Here is a 17,466-nt window from a genome sequence, read left to right on the forward strand (position 1 = left end):
ATCGTCGGCCTGCTCCGACACCGTCTCAGCCTCTTCGATCACCTCTACAGCTTGGCTTTCCCCCTCTGTGGCTTCTCCGCTTTCCGCTGGATTCTCATCCGAGAGAGGAGCTGTTTCTTCCAGAGGTGTTGGCACTCTTCGGGTGTGTGAAGCATGTATCCAGTTGGGCAAACCTCCACACTTTACTGCAGTGTTCGTAACAAGTATGACTTGAAACGGTCCTCGCCAACGCACGTCTAGACAGTTCTTTCTAACGTGCTTCTTCACCAGGACCCAGTCCCCTGGACACTGGTCATGGCACAAGTCTTGTGCTGATGGAACCTCTGCAGCCTGGACCTGGAGGGACACAGAATTAATGGCATCAGATAGTCCCTTACAGTAGTCCAAGATCAGATCGTCTGTGATGTTCAACAACGCTGCAGTCGGAACCGATGGCAATCTCATAGCTCTTCCCATTAGCACCTCGTGTGGAGACAGACCTGTTTTCCTATCTGGTGTGCTACGTATGCTCATAAGAACCACTGGAAGTGCGTCTGGCCAACTCAGGGATGTTGATGAACAAACTTTGGCGAGTCTGGACTTTATCGTGCTGTTGATTTGCTCTACAATCCCTGAAGCTTCTGGTCGATAACTGCAATGGAGCTTCTGATCGATACCCAAAGCTGAGCACAACATCTTCACTATTTCGCTGTTAAAATGAGTTCCTCTGTCCGATTCCAAAGAGGATGGCACCCCAAACCTCGGTATCAGCTCTCTAAGTAACAATTTCGCTACTGTGAGTGTATCACACCTACGTGTCGGGTAAGCTTCAACCCATCTAGAAAAGATACAGACAATCACTAACACGTATCTGAGTCTATTGCATTGAGGCATTTCAATAAAATCCAGCTGCATTCTATTGAAAGGCCCCCCAGACCTCCCAATGTGACTCAATGTGACTGGCGTTCTCTTTCCTACGTTTAGCTGCTGACAGATCGCACATCGCTGACATACTGCTTCTGCCGCTACTCTAAACTTCGGGTTAAACCACGTTTGTCTGAATACTCTCACCATAGCGTCTCTACCTATGTGTGCTGATCCATGTAATTTCCTTGCCATTGGACTAACAAGTTCATTTGGTAACACTGATCTCCCATCTGCAGAGATCCAAAAATTCATCTCACTTCTAGTACATCCAGCTGTCTCCCAGCCCTTTTTCTCATCATCTGGTGCATTTTCTTGAACACACTTTAGCTCATCCCATGTATCTAAAGTATCTAACAACATTGTCAATTCAGTTCTTTCCTGTATTCCCCCCACTTCTACATTGGTGTGAGAATAACCTTGTTCTGCGCAGTAACGCGCTACCTCGTCAGCATAACGATTGCCTTGCGACACAAAGTCTACGTTCTTCGTGTGCGCGGCACATTTGACAACTGCTATGGCTGACGGACCTTGCAATGCCTCTAACAATAATCTCACGAATTCTCCATTCCTAATTGGAGAACCCGAGGAGGTCATGTAACCTCTTTGAGACCATAACTGCCCATAGTCGTGAACTACCCCGAAACCATACTGGCTATCGGTGTATATGGTGACTCGAATTTTGTTACCTGCTAAACAGGCACGCGTCAAAGCAATAATTTCAGCTACCTGAGCGGAATGTACTCCTTCCAGGCAAGCGGCTTCCACAACTCTGGTAATAGTACAAACTGCATAAGCTGCTCTCAGCTGACCAATATCGTCTCTTACGCATGAACCATCAACGAAGAATATTTCATCGGGGTCAGTCAATGGCTCATCTACGATATCTGGTCTCGGTTTGGTGCATAGTTCAGTCACATCTAGGCAGTCATGATCTGTACAGATTTCGTCATCAATATCATTTGGAAGTGGCATCAAAGTAGCAGGATTCAAGACGGAGCATATCTTTAGGGTCACATTCTCGGCAGCCAATATGACTTGCTCGTAGCGTGTGAGCCTACTATTTGTCAGATGCTGAGTCTTAGTCCTGGTCATTAACAATTCCACAGAATGCGGTACGTACACCACTAACTGATGTCCCATTACCACACTTTCACAACGTTCAATGCTGACACCCGTTGCAGCAACGGATTTGAGACATCCGGGCAACGCTGCGGCTACTGGATCTAATGTAGCCGAAAAATACGCCACTGGCCTACGCGCATCTCCGTGTATCTGGGCCAAAACTGCTAACGCGCATCCCTCTCTTTCGCAGCAGTAAAGCAAAAATGGTTTTGTGTAATCAGGCATTCCTAAAGCCGGGGCACGACATAGGTCCTCCCTCAGCTGCAAAAATGCCATCAAACAATCCTTGTCCCATGGTACCGGATCACTTACTCCTTTGTGCGTCAGTTGTAGTAACGGTTTTGCCTTCAGTGAGAAGTTGGCTATCCACTGCCGACAATAACCAACCATGCCTAGAAACATCCTGACTTCTCTTTGTGTTGTAGGCGCGTTCATTTTCATGATCGCCTCTATTCTGTCTGGAGACACCTTCCGCTTTCCCTTCTCAATCCTATGGCCCAAGTATTGCCCTTCAGTCTTACAATACTGTAATTTACTTGGAGACACCTTGTGTCCGTTCTCGGCCAAGTGATTTAGTAAGGTAATGGTGTCTACTTTGCAAGCTTCCTCAGTTTCTGACGCAACTAGGAGGTCGTCTATGTACTGGACTAGAACCGAGTCCTTGGGCAGTACTAGACTTTCAAGATTCTTCTTCAGTAGCTGGTTAAAAATTGATGGGCTTTCTGTATACCCCTGAGGGATACGACACAATGTTAAAACGCAATCTTCCAGCTTAAAAGCGAAAAGATACTGGCTCTCTTCATCTAAAGGAATCGAAAAGAAAGCCTGGCACAAATCTATTACGGTGAACCATTCAGCTTGGAACGGTATCTGGAATAATATCACTGATGGATTCAGTACCACTGGACAACATGAAACAACAATATTATTAATCTTTCGAAGATCCTGCACTATTCTGTATTTTCCACTAGGCTTCTGTAAACCCATAATCGGGGAGTTACATGGACTTCCCACTATTTCCTTCAGTATTCCCTGCTTAATCATGGATTCGATCACGGGCTTTATTCCTGCAATCGTCTCCGGTGTCAACTTGTATTGTGGTATTCTCGGATACTCGGCATTGGGTCTTACCATGATCTTTACTGGTTCTACCCCTTTAATCAATCCTATTTCTTCTCCTGTAAAATCCCACACTTCAGCTGACACTTTGTCCCTCAAATCCTGTGGAAGCTCCTCCACTGTCAAGGTAGGATATAGTTCCACACATTCCTGTGAGTTTACGACTTTAAAATCGGCGTCCTCATCATTGGTCTGCACCTCTACCCCTTCAGGTGTGCAATGTATTGTGCAATTCAATTTACACAACAGATCTCTTCGTAGCAAACACACAGGGCTAGAATCACAGATTACAAACTGATGTTCGTCACTGTAATTCGCTATCTTTACTGATACTGGTTCTGTCAGAGGATTCGTCATCCTCCTGTTTGCGACTCCTACCACCTGAATCGTCTCTCCCGACATTGGCAAACCTGGGACTACCGCTGATCTCAACGTGGATCGAGTGGCCCCCGTATCCACCAAAAAGGTCGTAGGACATCCAGCTACTTCAGCCTCTACGTATGGTCCTCTCTGATCTACTTCCAGGGCTGCACCTAGAGTACAGTCCTCTTCTCTATTCACTCGTTGCCCCGTAAGAGGATCAACGTAGTAGCATTCTTCTCCTCCTACGAACAATGGCATTTGTCTATAGGTTTTCCCTCCATTGGTAATGCGAGGTGGTTGAGGAAACGGGGCTCGAGGAGTCTGATTCCCCCCTTTGATAAACTTTCCCTTCGGGACTGCTGTTCCCTTTACCATGTTGGGTTGAACCTCGTCCTCTTCCTGTTCTAATTCCCCCGTCTCGACATTATATGGACACTCGCGTCTCCAATGTCCCACCTCGTTACACTGATGACACCTCGTTGTCTTTTTCAGGGTCGCGATATCTATTCTCGGTCTCGCTCTCTCTTCCTCATCTCTGTTTTGATTATTCTGTTTCTTTACTGGTGTTCCTGTTCCCTGTTGCCGCTGTCCACCCTTTCCAGCTGATTGCATTTGCACCAACATCAGCTTTTCTTTAAGTTTCTTTGCCTTCGAATCTATTTCGTCGCTACAGTACCTTGCATACCTCAGAATCTCATCTAACGGTTTGTTCTGCCAACAAATCAAATGCTGTTGAATCATTAGGCTTATGTCTGGTCGCAATCCTAGAACAAACTTCGACACAAACTGTCCTATGTCTTTAGGATCCATGACATCCAACCCGCTATACTGTTTAAATGCTTTCAGCAATCTCTCGTAGAATTCATGAACTGTCTCTTTAGGTTCCTGAGTTGTTCGATCTATCTTAACCCAGTCTATGTCTTGCACTGGCACTTTCTCTTTTAACCATGCAATTACTCTTTCGTACTTCTCCATGACTCTATCGGATGGGCCGTTCGTCTGGGTATCTCTCGGAGGCTCACAAGTGGGCCATTCGATACTAAGTTTGCATGCCGTCCACAAATCTCCAGGTACTACGATATCGAACAAGGTGTTCAAATCGATCCACAGCACCTTTGAGATCTTCACGAACCTCTCTACTTGCTTGTACCACTCTACGGGGTTCTCTCTTAACTTGGGGAAAGAATTAGTGAATGCCGCTAAATCCCCCCTACTCCAGGGTACATGAACGTAGTTTCCGTTCGCGATTTCTCGCAAAGGGAAAGCTTCCATTCGCATTAGGTCTCCATCCTGGGACTTCACGAGTGCACTCCTTCTGACAGATCCCCTCTTGGACCATTTTTCCTCCCATCTATCCAGATCTTTCCATATCCTAATACACATGATCAGTTCCCTTATGTGTACTCTTAGCCCAATCGTCCTACGCTCATCTAGATCTCGATCTGTGCAATTCAGCCTATGGTTGGCCTGTAAGGCTTTAGTTCGTGACATGTCTATCATATACTTGTCTGCTAATTCAGATAATTTCTCATGAGCTGCCCTTGCTTTCCGAGTAACATCCTTAGACAAAAACAGTATTTCATCTGGTTCGTACAGCTCTAACCTTTCTATTGCCACTGTGCCATCAATTATCTCATCCAAGTCTGATTTTAAACTCATTACATCAATCCGTCTTGCTTTTATTTCAGCTCTCAGTACGTCAGTCCTAGGTTGTTCTCTTACATCCCTCTCACCTCCACTATGCGCCCTACGCCTAAGCACAGGTGAGTTATGAGGAGTTTTTCTTCCATCTCTTTGTTCCCACCTCTCTAGATCCCAAGCCTTTCCATCTTCCCTTGGGGTGTGGTGGAACATTGCTCCATTCCCCATCACTACATTCCGTCTTTCTGGCTCGGTGTCTCCAGATACGATATAGGATCCACCGTGCTGTTCTAAACCATTGTAACTCGCTTGCTGTCTGGTGTCGCTCAACAACCGATAAGATCCTTCCTGGCCCTCCATGTTCCCGCAATCTCGTTCGTGATCACCGGATGCATGGCGAGACGTTTTGCGACTCCCTATATTCCCATGACTTCGTTCGTGTTCACCGGATGCATGGCGAGACCCTTCGCGGCTCTCCATGCTTCCGTGATTTCGTTTGTGATCACTGGATGCATGGCGAGACCCTTCGCGGCTCTCCATGCTCCCGTGATTCCAATGTCGCGCATTTTCTTCTGGGGCATGGTGAGTGCATCTGAAACTATTTCGATACTCCTGCGTCCTTCGTTCTCCCTCGCTAAAAGTGACGCGAGGCACCTCCCCACACCCTGTACTTCTGTCGTTACACATTTGCCTATTGCCGCTGGTAATATGGCAAGTATCTCCTCTGCTTCCTTGACTCCCTCTCTCCCACTCTGGGCTGCTTTCGCCAGCTCCACAATGAGAGAGGATCCGGTTATCCTGATCACTCCATTCTGCTCCTGTTTCTAATTTCTTATTCTCAGTTTCTTCGGCAGTATCCCATTCTCTCAAATATTCCCTTAATTCCTTATAGGATTTCGGTTTTGGTCCCCTTAAATCCATCTGTCCTCTTTGGCCCCCCTGTTCTATCCAGGGACCCGTTGCGGAATCTAGTGGGGTACTCCGACTCATTGGTGCTAGTATCTGCCTCTGAGGATTCATCATCCTATTCCTATTCTCCATCTCTGCCCTTTCCCTATCCCATTGTGCCTGTTCCTCCTGCTGGACCCCCTCCGGGTTATAGATTGACACTATGGGCCCTATGGTAACAGGTACTTGCAGAGCATCTGGCATTTGATACGACCTTGCATACTGCATTTCTGGCACCTTCTGGACCACGAATCTTCCTACTACTCTCTGTTCGGAACTAGATTGAGGTACTTCCTCACCTTTCTTGGCATCCCACTCTGATACTGGGAGCGATTTATATTCCCCCCATCTAGCTCCGTCCCCTTGTTGTAATACAGGACTTTTGGCTTCTCCGCTGTACGGAGGTGGTCTATCTGTTAATAGCCTCTCTATCAGATCCTCTTCTGTCTCGCTATCCTCATCTTCTTCTAGAGGTTTCTTTTCCCCCGTAACTTCTAGCATCGGGTACAGCTTGTCTGCTTCTATCTTTTGCACCCTCCACTTTTTGGCTTCATCGTCCCATTTAGCATCCTGCACTGCTTTTACCGATCGCCTCACTCTTTCCTGGCGTCTCTTTACGCTCTTTTCGTGTGCTGCTCTAAACCATGCACTAAGTGCTTCGAACTGTGTTGGCCTCGGTAGAGGTCTTGTTGCAAGCATTACTGCTTTCAGTTGGTTCAATACTTCTAGCTTAAACGTTCCGTATCTCGGAAACGTCAATTCCTTATTCCCTTCTGTTAGCTTATTCCACTCGGAGATCCATAGTATCGAGTGTAAGCCTACATTTACTGCCATATGATAAGCTGGTGTGCCTTCTGGTGGAGCTTCTTCTCCAGCATATAAGTTTCTTCTATCTCTCTTGAAGATCTCCCTTAAACTCTTAAAACACTTAATTTTCGACAATCTACAATTTTCCTCTTTCTCTTCCTTGTTTACGTCCCGATGACAAACCAACCACTCCCTACGCGACTCTCGCTAATCGGCCTATCCCAGCGCGACTCTACGCTGACCGACCAATCTCAGCGCGGCTCTACGCTGACGTATGACAACCTAACCAATCTCAGCGCGGCTCTATGCTGACGTCACTCGTTCCTTCTGCAGCAGTTCTCCTTCTTTCTCAACTCGTCTCACTATCTTGCATGCGTTTTCATTCATACGCTGAAAAATGACTACTTCCGTCCAAGCGATCACTTTTCTCTGACTGTACGGCCACAGTCTAACTGTAATTGTCACCTCAACTGGCGAAAACGTCTTTCCTCTCGCGGTCAGACGATCGCCTTAACTGATAGGTTACTTACACACAGTAAACGTACGACCAGCGTCCGTTACTCATACACTCACTCTTACGCTCCCCCTATCATCGGTCTGTCGGGCGATCAATGGTACCTCATGACCCCCTTTCAATGGTAGACAAATTACTCTGGGTGTTCGATACACCTGAACCACTTAAGCTCTCTTTGAACTTAAGATTTTATCCGGTTGCGCGCGCTCACAACCTTCCCTCAATCACACTACAGGCATTCAACTCCGCTTGACATTACAACACAGGTACAACATAAAATACCGCAATCTTACAACGCATGACCCTTATACTCACTCTCGACCGACTCTGCTGCTTTTCTCTCGACGCACCGTCAGCACCTTCTTCGGCAGGGATTCTTCTTCTGGTCGTCGATGACTAGGGGCCTTGGGGTAATCTAGACCTGACCTAGGTTGTCTTCCTCAAGAAGAAAACCATCTTTCTCTGCTACCAACTGCGGGGAATGAGATTTTTATATCAATTTATGATCAATTTAATAACTTATCTCATTCGTAAATTTTAGATCGCTTGTTATCTGTCATTGAGTAAAAGACAAACCCCGCATAGGTTAGATAAACCCCAATAAACTTGACGCAAACTCTGAATGACCACTTACAACTGGTGAAGTTTTAAGAGTTTTTATATATGATCAGAATTAAGTGCATATACAATCCTCTCAGGATAAGTTTCAATAAGTATACAAAAGAATACAATCAAAAATCAATTCCAGATCTCCAGATTAAAGCATCGATACAATATGGTCTCGTTGCGTCATCTACAAAAGAATAGACAAGTTAATTCTGTCCCTACTCTGTACTAAGTGACATCCCTACTTCGCAAGTTCCTTACCTAAAAAGGTGTCAGCAATTTGACTTCCAAAGAAGTACAAACTCTCTTAACTCCTAATGGTATGTTCTATCGAGAAGCAGTACCCTCTCTGCCTACCCATCCGCTCTCTAAGGGTCCTTGGCCTACTGCTCTCTTGCGCTCTGCTCTTTCTCTCTGACTTCTCAGGACATCTGCTCAAGTCATCTGCGCTCTGAGCTCTTCGCTATCTTCTCCCCGGGGTACTGTCCCTAAAATACACAATCACAGTATGGGTGGAACGCCCCTTCAACGCCCACCGCGGACTTTCCCCATGATCTCATTCTTTGTTCTTTTCCATGTCTTCATCTCTTTCCGTCGTCCGTTAAGTTGACCCTTCTCCTTAGGCGCCATCTTCGTCTTCTTGCTGGTGACTTCATTGACATATCAGTTGTCCTTTTGGAGCAAAGTCTATCACCTCAGCAGACCTTTAGTTCTTTACGGCTATATGCATAACCTTTCTTGGTCCTGTGAATGGTCATTTCAAAACAAGACTCAAATTCCAAGCGCTCCTTATCACGTTTAGGCCATAAACTCCGTCCGGCATTGTCACCTTAAATCTAACCAAGACTAGACCCCTTGGCTCGCACGTTCACATCAAGGCTATTCACGACTCCTGTGAGCCCACTAAATTACAAACAGCGGACTACACTCCTGCGAACCCTTGGTCAGCTAGGTTAAAATCACACATGACCTAAACCCTTCTAACATTCTTACAAGAAGCTTTCTACACAGTATAACCTTTAACACACATTTATATATAATCGCATTTAGTAAATCGTTTGCTTAAGTGAATACATTCTACATAGAATATAAATTACCTAAGATACAAATTACATAGAATATAACTTTATATTCCCCTTCGTTACATCGTTATGTATGTTCTCTGCACATCTCTCCGTGTTACATTTCTCGCCGTTTCTCCATTTAAAGTTACACACGTACATGAATTCTACTTTGCACGTTCTTCAGTTCATAAGCATTTCTACACATTCCTACATTAGCCCACTACGTATACGGGCCTTCTAAATCTAATGCATGTTCAAGAGTAAATACAGTTACATTTCCTATATTACTTTGGTTACATCGGTTAATTATATGCTATAGGTGTTAACTTCACGTTACAGTATACGTTTCATTCCTACGTTTATACGATATGCTTGTAAATATGGCTCGGATATATGTTTTATTCAAATTGCGCTCTCTCATGTCCATGTCCTTTCTTAATGTTAATAATTCTGCACCTGGTGCAGGGGTCGTCAGCAGGGTGACGTCACTCAATAGCGTAGCTAGTGCGCCACGGACGCTGGTGCTCGGAAAGGAACTGACCCTCTGGCTGCTGTCTGAATTGTAAAATACAACAATAATACGAGTTGCTGGGCCCCGGGCCAGCTGCACCTGCTGCGCCAATGGATGCTACCTCTCTGGTGTTATTTTGACTTTTATATCCTTAACTCGTAGTTTAGTGAGGGAGTTACCTTCAAGGCATGGCTGTTCCTCAAATATGGCTCTTGTTCTAATGGAGGGTGTCATCCTGGCTCTGGTGCAAACTTTCACGTGCCCCCGACTCCAGATCATATTCAGAGCGCACATTTTGGACAAAGGAGGGGGGCAATGTGGGGAAGGCGTGGGATGGAGACCAATACATGTGATGTTAAGCCTTGTACAATAGTGAAGGCAGATGGTTGTCTGACAGAGGCACACATGGCAACCATGCATGTCTCTACAATGCTGCTAGAACAACAAACACGTCTTTACAACGCATTCCTATACCATGCATGTCTTTACCAAGCATGATTTTACCATGCAATTTCGTGGTTAAGGAATGACTGATAAGGATATGTGTGTTAAAGATCACACCATAACCCCCCAGCCCTAAAAACAGACCCCTGTAAGCAAACCGAACCCTAAAAAATGACCCCGTCTCCATAGCACTGAAACAAACCCCAACCCCCCTGAGCCCTAAAAACAACCTGACCCCCCTGAGTCCCAAAACAACCCTGACCACCCTGAACTCTAAAAGCAACCCCCACCCCTACTGACTAACCCCACCCCTTCAAAACCCAGACTCACTTTCCAGACCACATCCAAGTCTCCCGATCCTTCCTCCTTCTGTGCCCATCAATACGCACATCTAGACCGCGCACTGGCTTAACCACACATATGCTTGGTTAAGGCAAGTGTGGTTCAGTTCCGCTTGAGGGGAAACCGCAAGCGTGGCTCAGCCTGCATTGTAAAGGCCATTTCCCTAGGCAAATGAAACACATGCATAGTTTGCTTACCTCTAAATGTGAAATAATACACTCTGTCAGTAATTTATCGCACGCCAACACGACCTCAACATCATCTCCCACGCCGACGACACCCAGCTGATCCTCTCCCTCTCCAACGACCCCACCACTGCCAGAGCCAACCTACACGAAGGGATGAAAGACGTCGCCGACTGGATGAGGAACGGCCGCCTTAAACTGAACTCAGACAAGACGGAAGTCCTCATCCTGGGATCATCACCCTCTGCTGGGACGACTCCTGGTGGCCCCCAGCCCTGGGCACCGCTCCCACGCCAACGGACCACGCACGCAACCTGGGCTTCATCCTGGACTCCTCCCTTTTGATGACCAGACAAGTCAACGCCGATCTTCAGATGGATCCCCACTGAAACCAGGAAGACCGTCACCCAGGCACTCGTCACCAGCCGACTGGACTACGGGAACACCCTCTACGCTGGAACCACAGCCAAACTTCAAAAAAGACTCCAGCGCATCCAGAACGCCTCCGCACGACTCATCCTGGACATCCCCCGACACAGCCACATCACCGGACACCTGAGAGACCTGCACTAGCTCCCCGTTAGCAAGAGAATCACGTTCAGACTCCTCACCCACGCACACAAGGCTCTCCACGACCTGGGCCCCAAGTACCTCAACGACCGCATGACCTTCTAAACGCCCACCCGCCAGCTACGATCGACCAGCCACGCCCTCGCCACCGTACCACGCATCCGCAGAGCCACAGCCGGAGGAAGATCCTTCTCCTACCTGGCAGCCAAGACCTGGAACTCTCTCCCCACCCACTTTCTGCGAACCCAGGACCATCTCTCCTTCAGGAAGCAGCTCAAGACCTGGCTGCTGGAGCAGTAACATACCCCCCCAGGCGCCTTGAGACCCTCCTGGGTGAGTAGCGCGCTTTATAAATGCCGTGATTGATTGATTGATTGATTGAATTTATCCCTATGTCTTAGTTGCAATTCAAAAATATTGAACCCTGTCTTATTGACACTTACCAGTACCATGAACTGCACCCCAAAGCGGCATATTTTTCTGACCACTGGCATGAGCTCCTCAATGGAGGACCACTCAACAGTATCTTCAGTCTCCATCCAATAACACCTTCCCGGTTAACATGTGCTCACAAATGTTATCATCAGAGACAAATTCGTTTTTTAATTGTACATCAATCAATCAAGCAGCCTGATTTTCAAATAATCCATCACCACTAATACTTTAGAAGTAATCCATTCACATTAGAAGGACACAGATTGCCCGAATCCAATAGTCAGAGAAATAAATAGGTAAACATAATTTTAAATAATTGAAAAAGAATAGAACAGCAAACCGGTGTAACCAGCCAATGCAGTCTAGAGGTTTACTAAATAATCCCTCAAAGAAGTAGTAAATAGACTTGACAAACCTAGGTACAGTCACAAAACACGGTTGTGCTGCTTTTTTAATTATAAAAATTATTGGCAAAGCCACCAGTTCAGTGTATACCACTGGGCTAAAATGTAGCAATAAGACCGTTTTTTGCTTATGATTTTCTGGGCTTACCCTTCTGTTGGACCCAAAACTGAATCCTAAATACACCTCATCCGTAGGGTAGTGACACAGAATGGTGCAAGGCATACTGGGGGAATTGGCGAGGAGTAGAGATTTAGAAATGTGTAAAGTTTGGCAATTAATGAATTATTGTACGCATCACTAGTTTTATTTAAAATGAAGTTACACTTTTATCATTGTACTCAGTTAAGCACTACATATGGAAATGCAAATGTTGATCTAAGGAGCCAACCAGTGGCAATTCAAAGTGCTTATGGGAAGTATCTCAAGGTCAGTGTGAAAATACGCAAAGATGTCGCAAGACCAGTGGTGTAAATCCCAGTGCTACAGTTGGCCAAAGTTAAGTCATTTTTATTGCAGTTATTGCCATCACAATAAGCGTGGCTGCACACAGTACCCTTACATTGTACAGTGTGGGCTTTTTCTGCTATCACTTGTCTGTGCAATTGATAAAAGTCTTTAGGAAGAGACAATGTCAGTCATAAAACCGTAAGTGCAGGTGTAAAAAATCTCTTAGTGGGTACTGCCCACTTTCAGCTATGACACCCCCCCGCTCACAGTATGGTCCACCTGTCCGTTGTGTTTGGACCAACTCCACCTAAATGTCCCCTATTTAGGGGAGGACAAGGGCTGGGGTGAGTGAGGGGCCCTTTGCATTGGGATTTAAAAGGTGCCCACATTTTAAGATGGTATTATTCTATCATGAATTTTCTCTTTTTCAAAAGTCAATCTTTTTTTAGTTTAAAAAAGCTTAATTGAAGTAAATAAGTAATGTAAACAACAGTACAGTAGAAGAAGGAAAAAAAATAATTGGTAGAATTTAAATGAGGTAGCAAAATATAACAATGAAGAGAGTCACCTCAAAAGGGACCCATAAACATTACTAAGGGAAAAAGCTTTTAAAGATTTTTGTTTTAAGAGAGGAGAAAAAGAAAAGGAAAGGGGGAAAAGAGAGAAAAAAAAACAAGGATCACAAAGAAAACAGCAGCATATTCTCCAAAAACGTAAGTCCCTTAAAAGTTGGTTTTTATTAGGAAATGTAAGAGGACCTGCAACATATTTGCAACATGTAATGCTTCCAATTATGTGATTCTTGTAACTTTTATACTGTGAACTTAAATTAAGATAAATTAGACAACATTCACATATATAAAGGAGACTTGTAATCCACCTTTCAAAAACACATAATGAGACATGTCTTGTGTTTCTCACTTGTAGTGCTCTATCCTTTGGAGCCTTTTATTCTGGCATCCCCATTTCATCCATAGCTAAATATGTCAAATAATAAATCAGAGGAGCCGTTGGAGAGAGCTCTATTTCCACAGTAACCACAAGGATTTTTTTAAAAAATGGTTCTTAATACCGAAATTGTTTCAAGACCCATAGCTGTCACAGTTAAGCGCAGTTTTGTATCGCAAAAATTCTCCCCTACAAGCAGACTGGCCCTGTCCTACAGAAGCCCCTCTGTGTAGCAAGAACTATGTATTACAAACAGAATGACCCTGCCCCAGCTCAGCGCCCCTCTGTGCCAGCAGAACAATGCATGATGAGCGTGTGGTAGCTAGGATATCCAGTGAGTTTCTAGGTGTTTTACATTGTGCAGACTTCTTAGACCCTGGGTTATCAGTTTGTCCAATATAAGTATGGTTTTACATTGCATGGACTTCACAGGAAGGCATCAGAGCGCTCCGCAATAGGAGCACAGCTGCACTCTCCACTTACTTTGCACGCACTCTGCACTCAGTCACACTCTGGACTCACTCGCTTACACTCTGCACTGATTGTACACTCACTCTGCACTCTGGACTTACTCTGCACTCTCTCTTATTCTGCACTTACTCTCTTTCTGCAATTATTCTGCAATAACTCTACACTCACTCACTCTGCACTCACTCTTATTATTATCTCTCACTCATACTCTACACTAAATCTGCACTTACTCTTTCTGCACTTACTGTGTCTGCACTCTGCAGCTTCTCTAACTTTCCACTCACTCACAAGCTGAAGTCAATCACACGCTTCACTCACTCTCACTGGACAATAATTCTGCACTCACTCTTTGTGCACTCAGTGTCTCTGCACTCTGCACCTGCTGTCAATTTGCAGCCACTCACTGTACAAGCAGCACTCACCCTGCACTCACTCTGCAACGACACTCATTTTGCACCTGAACTCACTGTGAACTCACTCTGCACTCAGAACTCTGCACTCACTCTGCACTCACTGTCACTCTGCACTCAACTGCACACAACTACACTCAAAAGCACACAGCACTCAAAAGCACCCAGCAGTCTGCACTCAACAGCACTGTGCACTCAACAGCACTCTGCACTCAACAGCACTCTGCACTCTGTACTCAACAGCACACATCACTCTGCGCTCAACAGCACACAACACTCTATAGCACTCTGCACTCAACAGCACACAGTACTCTGCACTCTACAGCACACATCACTCTGCACTCAAAGGCACACAGCACTCTGCACTCAAAGGCACACAGCACACTGCACTCAAAGGCACACAGCACTCTACAGCACACTGCACTCAACTGCATGTAACTGCACTCAACTGCACTCACCTGCACTCAACTGCACTCAGCTGCACTCAGCTGCACTCAACTGCACTCAAAAGCACACAGCACTCAAAAGCACACAGCACTCTGCACTCAACAACACTCTGCACTCAACAGCACTCTGCACTCAACTGCACTCAACAGCACACAGCACTCTGCACTCAACAGCACTCTGCACGCTACAGCAAACAGCACTCTACACTCAACTGCACTCTGCACTCAACTGCACTCTGCACTCACTGTCACTCTCGCACTCACACTGCACTCACTATCACTCTTACACTCACTCTGCACTACTGTCACTCTTGCACTCACTGTCACTCTCGCACTCACTCTGCACTCACTGTCACTCTGCACTCACTGTCACTCTCGCACTCACTCTGCACTCACTGTCACTCTTGCACTCACTCTGCACTCACTGTCACTCTTTCACTCACTCTGCACTCACTGTCACTCTCGCACTCATTCTGCACTCACCGTCACTCTTGCACTCACTCTGCACTCACTGTCACTCTTGCACTCACTCTCAACTCACTGTCATTCTGCCACTCTGCACTCACTGTCACTCTGCACTCTCACTGTCACTCTTGCACTCACTCTGCACTCTCGCACTGCACTCACTATCACTCTCATACTAACTCTGCACTCACTATCCTCTTGCACTCACTCTGCACTCACTGTCACTCTCGCACTCACTCTGCACTCACTGTCACTCTCACACTCACTCTGCACAACCTGTCACTCTCGCACTCACTCTGCACTCACAGTCACTCTCGCACTCACTCTGCATTCACAGTAACTCTCGCACTCACTCTGCACTCACTACACACTGTTCACCCTGCACACTCACACTGTTTACCCTGCACACTCACACACTGCAGTCACTGTGACCAGTGCCTATGTGTGCATGCAGTGCCAGTGTGTGTGAGCAGCCTGTGTGTGTATGTAGTGCCTGTGTGTGTGAACAGTGTCTGTGTGTGTGAACAGTGTCTGTGTGTGTGAGCAGTGTCTGTGTGTGAGCAGTGTCTATGTGTGTGAGCAGTGCCAATGTGTGTGCGCATTGCCGGTGTGTGTATGTAATACCTGTGTGTGTGAACAGTGCCTATGTGTGCGCGCAGTGCTGGTGTGTGTGAGCAGCCTGTGTGTGTATGTGGTGCCTGTGTGTGTGAACAGTGTCTGTGTGTGTGAACAGTGTCTCTGTGTGTGAGCAGTGTCTGTGTGTGAGCAGTGTCTGTGTGTGTGAGCAGTACTGGTGTGTGTGCGCAGTGCCGGTGTGTGTATGTAGTGCCTGAGTGTGTGAACAGTGCCTATGTGTGCACGCAGTGCCGGTGTGTTTGAGCAGCCTGTGTGTATGTAGTGCCTGTGTGTGTGAACAGTGCCTGTGTGTGAACAGTGCCTGTGTGCGGACAGTGCCTGTGTGTGAACAGTGCCTGTGTGTGAACAGTGCCTGTGTGTGATGAGTACGCCTGTGTGTGTGTGCAGTGGGTGTGTGTGTGCGCAGTGCCGGTGTGTCTATGTACTGCCTGTGTGTGTGAACAGTGCCTATGTGTGCGCGCAGTGCCAGTGTGCGTGAGCAGCCTGTGTGTGTATGTAGTGCCTGTGTGTGTGAACAGTGCCTGTGTGTGTGAACAGTGTCTGTGTGTGTGAACAGTGTCTGTGTGTGTGAGCAGTGTCTGTGTGTGTGAGCAGAGTCTGTGTGTGAACAGTGCCTGTGTGTGAGAAGTGCCTGTGTGTGTGAGAAGTGCCTGTGTGTGTGAAAAGTGCCTGTGTGTGTGAGCCGTGTGTGTGTGTGTGAGCAGTGTCCGTGTGTGTCAACAGTGTCTGTGTGTGTGAGCAGTGCCTGTGTATCCCTGCACCTAAAATCAACCTACTTTTCATGAGGCCCAAGGTTAGACACACAAGCACAACTGTTGCAACTCGGCTGCTCAGACCCTCCATGCAGAAACACATTGGTTTTGTTGCTGAACAAGACATGAGCCCCTTTGATGAGATGAGGAGAATGTGGCAAAATGTGGGACTGTTCGTAAGCCAGTGAAAAGAATTCCGTTTCGTACCTGGACGTTACTGTCTCCAATACAAACGCATTTACATACTTTGTGGGGTAATGAAGACTGTGTGTCTCATTGTCGGCGCACGACCAAGACAGCTCTTCAAAGGCCAACACTTACCCATGAAAGGATGCAGACGAACGCGCGCCCACCAAACTCACTACAAAATAACTCATATATTTGAATAAAAATACAATAAGAACAACCTTAGGAAGATGAAACAAAAGAATAGGGTGCATCAAATGGTAGCCAAACTTCAAACAGATCTAGAAAGAAAATCAGTTAACGGCAGCCATATTAAATCCCTTTTGATTAGTAACGTGGTTGAGGTGGCGAAGGCACGATCAAGTCTATGATGATTGCAGAGCAAGTTCCACCAGGCATTGTAAGATAGTTTTGGAGTGTCCTTCCAGTTTGTGGTGATGACCTGAAAGGAAATTGGCACAGCAAGGTCTATACATTTACGAAAATTACAATGAACATCCCAAATAGGTGAAGAACCACCTAGTAAAATGTGTACAATTTCAAAAGGAAAAGCAGTGTTCAAAATTTTGTTCAATTGCGACCAAATTTTTAACCAGAAAGAGTTAACAAGGGGACAATAAAAAAAATGTGCATGAGATCAGCAGTATTATGAGGACAAGACCAACAATTTTGAGACTCGATTAATTTGAATTTGCATAAGTCATAAGGTGTAAAAAAAAGTCT

This window comes from Lissotriton vulgaris, chromosome 4_1 (genome assembly GCF_964263255.1).
Source record: "Lissotriton vulgaris chromosome 4_1, aLisVul1.2, whole genome shotgun sequence".
Taxonomy (NCBI): Eukaryota; Metazoa; Chordata; class Amphibia; order Caudata; family Salamandridae; genus Lissotriton; species Lissotriton vulgaris.